The sequence below is a fragment of the Muntiacus reevesi genome, chromosome 10 (assembly GCF_963930625.1).
Source record: "Muntiacus reevesi chromosome 10, mMunRee1.1, whole genome shotgun sequence".
NCBI classification, from domain to species: Eukaryota; Metazoa; Chordata; class Mammalia; order Artiodactyla; family Cervidae; genus Muntiacus; species Muntiacus reevesi.
Window position 1 is genome coordinate 29446769 of NC_089258.1, and position 9667 is coordinate 29456435.

The 9667-nt window shown below is 42.9% G+C and overlaps 1 pseudogene; it reads left to right on the plus strand.

Moving 5' to 3' along the window:
• Positions 1-361: 361 nt before the first annotated feature.
• LOC136176332 (large ribosomal subunit protein eL42-like) lies at positions 362-682 on the plus strand (annotated as a pseudogene).
• The last annotated feature ends 8985 nt before the right edge of the window (positions 683-9667 follow it).

Sequence of the window (9667 nt, forward strand, 5' to 3'; positions counted from 1 at the left end):
ACTTTGAATTAATACTTTGAATTCACAATATAATTAAATTAAAACCAAGAATAGAAAGATATTTGGAAAATTTCCTACACTTCTAAATAACTCAAAGAAAGTCAAATGAGAAATTATAAAATAATTGAACAGAAAATGAAGAAACATCAAAAGCTGTAGGATAGGGAGGGAGGGGACATATGTATACCTATGGCTGATTCATGTTGATGTATGGCAAAAACCAACACAATACTGCAAAGCAATTATCCTTCAATTAAAAATGAATAAAATTTTTTAAAGTTGTGGGATAAATCAGTGTTTAAAGGGAAATTCATAGCATTCAGAATTTATAGTGCTACTACTCCAGTAACCATGGTAAATTCCCAAATCTCACTAAACTTTCTATAGGAAGCATAAGCACAACCCCCAAAATGACACAGTATAAGGGTAAATTCTGGCCTGTCCAGGGAAAGCAGTGTTATGACAGGAAGTAGAGTGGCTATGGTGAGCAGGCTAAGTGGGTTTTCCAGGAAAAGGCTAAAATTACAAAGAAAATCATGCTAAGGCTTGAATGTGTTAAGCCCTATTATAGATCTAAAAGAATGCCAGTTATTAATAAATGCAGTATTATGAACTGGGAAGAGATAACAAGAGAAAAGTCCAAATCATCCAGTTCTGGGCTTCACCTTTTGTTTTATTATAAAGGAAGTAAAATCTCAAGGTTATTTAATGTCAAAAATAAATTTATATTAAGAAGAGAAGAATGGTCTCAAATCAATCTTTTAACAAGAATTCACTTTAACAAACTATAAAAAGGCAATATAAACCCAAAGCAGACAGAAGGACATAACAATATGAGCTGAAATCCATGAAATAAAAAAGAGATAAATAAAATTAAACCAAAAGCTGTTTCTTTTTTAAAAAAAAAGACAATTGATGAACCTCTACTCAGCTTATCAAGAAAATGAAGGTACAAATTACCAAGACCAAGAATGAAAGGGGACATCATCAGGTCTACTAACATTATAAGAATAATATTATGAAATATGCCAATAAATTCACCAACACGGATGAAATGGATAAATTCCCCAGATAAAAACACAGCCCTGACATACTGTAGCAGACTGTGAGAACTCTAGTGTTTATCTGCCTAAGGAACTCCAGATAAAGAAATCATAATGAGTAAGAAAAAGGAACCTTCCTTCAATGTTGGCAGGAACGTAAACTGGTACAACCACTGTAAAAAACAGTAAGGAGGTTCCTTGAACACCTAAAAATAAAGTTACCATTGTTGGTGGTTAATCGCTAGGTTGTATCCAACTCAAACTACAGCCCGCCAGGTTCCTCTGTCCATGGAATTTCCCAGGCAAGAATATAGAAATGGATTGCCATTTCATTCGCCAAGGTATCTTTCTGATCCAGGGATCAAACCCGCATCTCCTGCATTTGGCGGGTGGATTCTTTACCACTGAGCCACCTAGACAGCCGTAAAGTTACCATGTGATCCAGCAATCCCACTCCTGGGCATATATGCAGAGAAAACTCTAACTCAAAAAGATACATGCACCCCAATTTTCATAGCAGCACTTTTGCAATAGCCATGGAAGCAACCAAAATGTCCATCTACAAATGAATGGACAAAGAAGATATGTGTGTGTGCATGTGTGTAATGGAATATTACTCAGTCATAAAAAAGAATGAAATAAATGTCACTTGAAGCAACATGGATGGACCTAGAGATTATCATCAGACAAAATATGATACCGCTTATATGTGGAATCTAAAAAGAAAATGATACAAATGAACTTATCTATGAAATAGAAATAGACTAATATAAAAAATAAACTTATGGCTACCAAAGGGGAAAGGTGGGGAGGATAAATTAGGAGTTTGGGATTAACAGACACACCACTACACATAAATTAGGGAAACAACAAGGACCCACTGTATAGCACAGGGAACCATATTCAATATCTTGTAATAACCAATGTAGTAGGAAAGAATCTGAAAAAGAATGTGTGTGTATATATACATATTCTAAATCTGAATCATTCTGCTGTACTCCTGAAACTAACACAATAGCATAAATCAACTATACTTCAATTAAAAATGAGTAAGGACATGGAAGCACTGAACAAAACAGGTGTTTTTACTGGAGTAGAAAAACAGACTTGAGAGTAGCAGATGATAAAGAAGTAGAAATCAGCAAGTACTGGGTTAAAATCATAGATAAGTTAAGAAGCCACTGCATAGTTTGGTGAGAGACCATGAGAGTCTGAACTACCGAGATAATAGTAAGCATGAAGAGGAGATTAAAATTTGAGAAATAGGTAACCAGCAGACTCAGCAGAACTTGGTATTTGAGGAATTACAGGAAGGATGAAGGAAGAGAAGCACAGAAAGGTAGTTACGGGTCACCCTTGGGAACCAGGGGCTACTTGAGCAAGGGCAGTAGGTGGCAGAGGAAGACCATGGTCCACATTTACAGATTTTATGTATGGGATGTCTATTATAGGAGGTCAAAGTTGGTAATGTTTAGCAAGTACTTGGATACATAAATGTGAAGCAAATGGGAGAAGTCAGCAGTGAAATAACTTATTGCATAGGTAGATACCTTGCCTAAGAGATTATAGAAAGAGAAGTGGCTCAAGGGCAGAACCCTGGATGAGAAAATAATCTGAAGTTGGAGAAAAGGTTTATGATTTGGAATAAGGCAGTTCTCAGCAAGTGCAATCATACACAAATCTGTTAAGTGACGTCTTATAATATCAAAAACTTAGAACAAACCTACGTATCAGAGAAAAACAGAATAGTTCATATGGAAAACATTAAAAATAATCTTTAGGAAGGTGTACAATAATGCAGATATTGCTTATGATAAAACGTTAAATGTCTTCCTACTTTTAAAAAAATATGCATATATATATATATACATATATATATATATATATGTATATATAAACACTGAAAATAGGCACAGCAAAACTAGGAAAAATACACCAAAATGTTAGTGTCAGGTGTTCTGAGTTTAGGAGCCCACGGGTCCTGCCATCCACCAATACTATTCTGTATCTTGCAAATTCGCTATATAATATTTATGCCAAGAGAAAGACAACCTGTCCCCCAAAAGAAGAACCATGCTATTTCCCATCTCTAGTGTCGACCCCCATCACGCCAGAGTTCCCGTGGAACCATGCCCTCGGCCCACGGCGTCGGCCGGAGGTCTCAGGTGCAAAGCCCGCCTCCCTCTGCAGAGGGTCTTCAGGTGTAGTCTCCTCTCCACAGTCAAGCTCCCCATTCCCGTCACGGGCCTGCCCCCTCGGGGCTTCACCGGCCCTTTCTACTGGCCTGGCTGGGGGCACCAAGGCCTTTCCGGCAGCTCCTCATAAAACAAGTCCCAGCGGGCTGCGGACACCCCACACAGTGTGGATACTGGTCCTGCTGGGACAGGTGGCAACCACAGCAGGGCTTTTAGACCAGCCTTGGGCCCTGGAGCTCAACAAAGGCTCGCGGTTCCTTCCACTCCCCTTGCCACCTCACTAAATTGGTGTAGCATCCTGTGCCAGGCCTGTGGGCGAGTTGACATCTGGGTCGGGAACCCAAGGACTCACCTAGCGCTCACTAGACGGCAGTCAGCGTTACAGTGACGGCGATGAAGATGTTGAAGTTCAGGCAGAGAGGGCGGGTCCCGTGCTCAGGGCCTCTGGGGCCCTTCAAAGCGTTGGTAGGCCGCAACCTGAACCAAGGCCCCAACAGACTGAGGTGAAGCGACACCTGGCGGAGCGCCGCAGGAGCGGAGGTGGAAAATCTCAGACTGCCAGAAAGCCCGGTCACAATCTCTTTTGTGAGCAGAATACCGAGCTCTGGCTTTGAGACCCAGGACCCTGAGAAGCAGTCGCTTCCTACAAAAGCTGGATATGCAGCAATGCAGGCCCCGACCCCAGGCCTTGACCCCTGCCCTGGATGTGGCCCCGCCCCCAAGGGTCAAGCCCAGCTGGATGTGGGGGCGGACGCAAAGTATCATGGGAAGAGCCTCTACCCCAGATGTTCGGCCCAACGCTTGCCGGTTAATTCCTCTAAACGGTTATTGACCGTTAGCTACATGCGGTACTCCAGACCAGTAGTGAGGGAGATAGAGAAGGTCCTGGTACTTAGGGGACCTAGATAGTAACCCAAGATTACAAAGAAAGTTGTGATGGAGGAGGTGAGGTTGCTAATCCTGTCTTGGGAGGGTCAAGGAAGGCCTCCCAGAAAGACACAGAGCAAGCGGTAAGGAAAAAGGAAGGGAGGGTGGGATGCAACCGTTTTTGAAGATTTGGTGATGAAAAGGTCCTGTCCGGAGGCTTTATGGTCCCTTTCAGGAGTGGGTCAAAGAGCCAGTCTGTTGAGGGTGTGGGAGGGCCAGGAGCTTGAGAAAAGTGAAGGTTTGGTACCGTTTATTGAGTAGATTGAAAAGAAGCTGAGTCAAGGACCAACGCTGTAAGCGCCACAAGGGGAGGGAGCTTTGGTTTTCTTATTCGTGTCTTCCCAATGTTTGGAACAAGGACTAGAATACTTTTACCCAAAGACCCCTCTGGTTTCAACTGGACTTGGACAGTGCACAGTTGATGTTTTTTGCAAGTGACCTTCTTGCCCTTAGCCTCGTGTCCTGGGACAAAGCCACTGAAACAACTCATCCATTTTTTCCAAGTGACTTTGTGTTGAAGTCTATTATATCTAGGGCAAAAATCAGGGGTTTTGTTCACTAGGGTGTCGGCTAAATCTGGGAGGGTGCCTGGCTTGAAAGATCCCTTTTCCTGCCTCCTCTCCTTCATGCATTTAATCTTTGGTTCTCCTTAAGCTCCTCTCATCCTTTGGAGATAAATTCTTTTTTTTTTTTTTTGCTTTTCCTTGGGGTCTGAAACTTACCTACGTTGCTCCACAGCTTGGGAATTCCTTGGCCTGAGTTTCTCTCTGTACTGTAATCTTTGAAAGGCTACCTAAATTCATCTCCATTGTCATATTCCTAAAGTGGAAACTCAGAGAAGAAACCGTCCTTCTTTGGTGAGCTCCTTCCCTCTAGAACTTTCCCCCAAGGACTGTGGCTAGGATTTAATGTGAGGGCAAGGTCTGGGGCTGAAGAAGAGTGAAGAGTAAGAGATCAGTTAACTGCATTTGAACTGGGGGAGGAGGACATTAGCAATTAAATAAGCAGAGAAAGAGGCTGGTGAGGGACTGCTATCAAAGAATAGAAGGGTCGCCAGCAGGGACTCGCTGTGCAGCTACCTCTGAAGAGCTAGCTACATTTCTGCTGCAGAAGTTCCCAAGATTTTGGAATTTGGAAACTCCTGTGGATTATGCAGTTACTCTGGTGGGCCTTCACATCTCTAGAAGGGTTGGAGGACTTGTGAAGTAGTGCTCAACAGCAAGTGATACTAAAAAAGTTGCAGAAGAATTGAGTTGGTAGTATGCCCTCGATTGTTTTAGAATGATCCCTTCTTTGTCCTCACAAATCTGGAAATCTACACTCTTTGTGATGTATCCCCAGGAGCTTCTGGACAGCGTAGCTAAGGAAGGAGTGGCTGCTTGCTTCCACATGTCTGGTCACAGGCTCTCTTCAGAAACAGGACCCGATGACTGAAAGGAAAAAGCTCCTCCTGCTGGAAATCAACAGTGTGAGAAGGTAGGGAAAAGCAAGCCCTTAACAGCTGCCCCCAGGGAGAAGGTTGAAATGGACAGTCAGTGCATAAGTGTTCTGCAATAGAAGCCAGACAAAGGGGATTTTCAGAAGATGAGCTCTCTGGGACAGTGTTCAGTAGGATTTAAATCAAGCCAAAGTGAGTCAGTATTAGAATCTGGCAATGGTGGGTAGAGACTGTAGATGATGATAGGGTGACAAGGCAAGTGAATCAGTGGGATTCGTGGAGTTCATGGGATGTTGTGAGAGATGGGAGATTGAGATTCTGATAAAAGGGTAGTATCTTGCAAGAGGAGGGATCTGGTTAGAGAAGAAGGTCTAATGTCTGAGGTGTTCTAGGGGAAAGAAGAAAAGATAAAAGTGAAAGATAAAAGATAAAAGTGAAAGATGGTCCCTTAAGATTGTAGCTCTGGAGGCAGAAAGGGATCTATCTTCAGGGTTGAGATTTAATATGGGGATCTGGGAAGGCAGAGTGGAGGCAGAGGACCTTGGTGGAAAAGATAAGAAAGCTGGTAATGGGGCAGAATAAGGATAAATGAAATAATAGGAGAGCTCGAGGCAAGGAGGACTCCTGGACAGTGGGGAGAAGGCCATAATGGGAGTGGGGAAAAAGGTGAGTGAGAACATGGGAGCTGATGACAGAGCCTCTGGTGGCAGGAGGCCAGTGAAAGGAATGATGAAGGAATGGGACCAATTGTGAAGAGCAGGGCACAATGAGAAGAAAACAGATTATGCAGGAGCAGAGTCAGATACAGGGTCCTGGGAAGAAAGGCTGATAAATATCCCTGAAGGGAAATGACATAGCCAGGGTGGGTGGTAATTGATCTTCTTAAACTTCTGGTGAAAGAGTAGGGCCAGAGTTTAAGAAAGCTCAAGGAGAGGAGCTATTGGAACAGAAGGGGACACACAGGGAGCAGCATCTTTTCACAGGATTCCCGTAAGCAAAAGGTCAGACACCACAGTGATGCTCTCCCAACCCTCCTTGCACACAACTTGACCCAGAAATTATCAAAACTGCAAAAGGCTACGAGCTGCAGCCAGGAGCTGAGTCAGAACAAAAGGGTCTGGCAAGAATAAGGGCACCTGAAGCAGGCTACCCACCTGCTTCCCACTCCCTCACATCTGAGACTTCATTATACTCCTTTGTACCTCACCCCAAGGCTTGCTTTCTCATTCCATTCTCTATTGGTTCCTCCTTCAGGAGCAACCCCAGGCTGCACTGGGGCCCTAAAATTATGTAGTGCATGCTAGGAAGTGAGAAACAGGAGAGAAGGAAAGAGATTAATCACTTCCAGAAAAGGTCTCATGCCACCACAGCTTCTTTCTGGTAAGTTCTACAGGCCAGTATAACAAGAGACTGGGTTACATGCTGAAAAAGTGAAAATTAGTTTGACCTGAAAAAAATGAAAATCTGCCATGCCATTCATCAAGCTGGGTAAACAGACACAGATCCTAGATAAAGCCAGCTGTAAAATTAGAAAAAAAATTCTATTTCTCGCAAGGCAACACACCAGCTGTAAAGTGTCTAAATGACACTCAGTAGCAGAACTATTACTTGGTAACTGAGAAACCTTGTTTTCTAAAATCTTAGTTCATTGGAAACTTTGTTTTTGAAATCATTTCAGTAAGAATAAAGCATCCTTTCCTGAAGGATCTAATTCACACTGACACAGAACACCTGCCTTGATTTTCAACCCAGATTCAGATAACGGTGTTTGGGATATAACATTATATATCTATCTTCATTTGTAGTGTCTAAGGAGAGGAGACCTGCTGTCCACTTTGCCATTCAGACGTGATGTTGCTGCTTTCACAAAGCCCTGCTTTGCTTTAGCATATCAAAACACTATTTCATATAAATTTCACTTTATGCCACTCTTCCCCACCTCATATAACTTTTTCCCTTTCTTGGTGACACACCCCATGGTTCCTCTAATGTGTGACCTCCATTGCAATGAGCCACTAACCCTGATTTTGTCAGACTTTGCTCCAGGTGTCCTGATTAGGAAATTTGGAGAGTCTCTGAATATTTGCTCCGATCCCTCCCTACAAACGATTGGCCTCCATGATAGTAATAATGTGCACATCTGAGACTTCTTGAGTCTCAAGATATTCAAGGTTTGTCTTTGATTGTGCGGCTTTGCACTGAATTTAGATTCTGGTTGACTCTGATCCTTCAATATAAGTTTATTTGTCCCCTGGAATTTTTGGTTTCCCATCAAACTAGTGTCCCTTGGTGAAACTGGGTTTTTAACACCCTGCCCCGCCTAGTGTTTATCTCAGTTCAGTAACGCAGTCATGTCTGACTCTTTGCGACCCCATGGACTGCAGCACACCAGGCTTCTCTTTCCATCACCAACTCCTGGAGTTTGCTCAAACTCCTGAGCATAGAGTCAGTGATGCCATCCAACCATCTCATCCTCTGTCGTCCCCTTCCCCTCCCACCCTCAATCTTTCCCAGCATCAGGATCTTTTCAAATGAGTCAGCTCTCTGCATCAGGTGGCCAAACTACTGGAGTTTCAGCTTTAGCATCAGTCCTTCCAATGAATATTCAGGACTGATTTCCTTTAGGATGGACTGGTTGGATCTCCTTGCAGTCCAAGAGACTCTCAAGAGTCTTCTCAAACACCACAGTTCAAAAACATCAATTCTTTGGCGCTCAGCTTTCTTTATAGTCCAACTCTCATATCCATACATGACTACTGGAAAAACCATAGCTTTAACCTTTGTTGGCAAAGTAATGTCTCTGCTTTCTAATATGCTGTCTGGGTTGGTCATAGCTTTTCTTCCAAGGGGCAAGCGTCTTTAAATTTCATGGCTGCAGTCACCATCTGCAATGATTTTGGAGCCCGAGCAAACAGTCTCTCACTGTCTCCATTGTTTCCTCATCTATTTACCATGAAGTGTTGGGACCAGATGCCATGATCTTAGTTTTTTGAATGTTGAGTTTTAAGCCAACCTTTTCACTCTCCTCTTTGACTTTCATTAAGAGGCTCTTCAATTCCTCTTTGCTTTCTGCCATAAGGGTGGTGTCATCTGCATATCTGAGGTTATTGATATTTCTCCCAGCAGTCTTGATTCCAGCTTGTGCTTCATCCAGACCAGCATTTTGCTTTATGTACTCTGCATATAATAAGTTAAACAAGCAGGGTGACAGTGTACAGCCTTGACATACTCCTTTCCCAATTTGGAACCAGTCTGTTGTTCCCATGTCTGGTTCTAATTATTGCTTCTTGACCTGCATACAGATTTCTCAGGAGGCAGTCAGATGGTCTGGTATTCCCATCTCTTTAAGAATTTTCCACAATTTATTGTGATCCACACAGTCAAAGGCTTTGGCATAGTCAATAAAGCAGAAGCAGATGTTTTTCTGGAACTCTGTTGCTTTTTTGATAATACAATGGATGTTGGCAATTTGAACTTTGGTTCTTCGGAGCTGGATGTTCAAATCCAGCTTGAACATCTGGAAGTTCATGGTTCATGTTCTGTTGAAGCCTAGCTGGGAGAATTTTGAGCATTACTTTGCTAGTATCTGAGATGAGTGCAATTGTGTGGTAGTGTGAACATTGTTTGGCATTGCCTTTCTTTGGGATTGGGATGAAAACTGACCTTTTCCAGTCCTGTGGCCACATTTTGCTGGCATATTGAGTGCAGCACTTCCACAGCATCATCTTTTAGGATTTGAAAGAGCTCAACTGGAATGCCAGCACCTCCACTATCTTTGTTCATAGTGATGCTTCCCTAAGGCCCACTTGACTTCACATTCCAGGACGTCTGGAAGTTTATCTACTGTGTTCTATTTGTCTCTGAGAACTTTCCTATCTTCTTTGGGTATGAGAACTTGGTTTTAGGAAAGAGCTGTCCACACTTCCTGAGAGCCAGGTGACTACTGATTGTTCAGGTCAGCAAGGAGAGGCAGCTTAACCTTAGGGTTGAGGACTCAGCACAAGTGATGTTTTACCTTTGATCAACAGTCAAGCAATCTCTCATGGGCTTGTCTGCTAACAAGC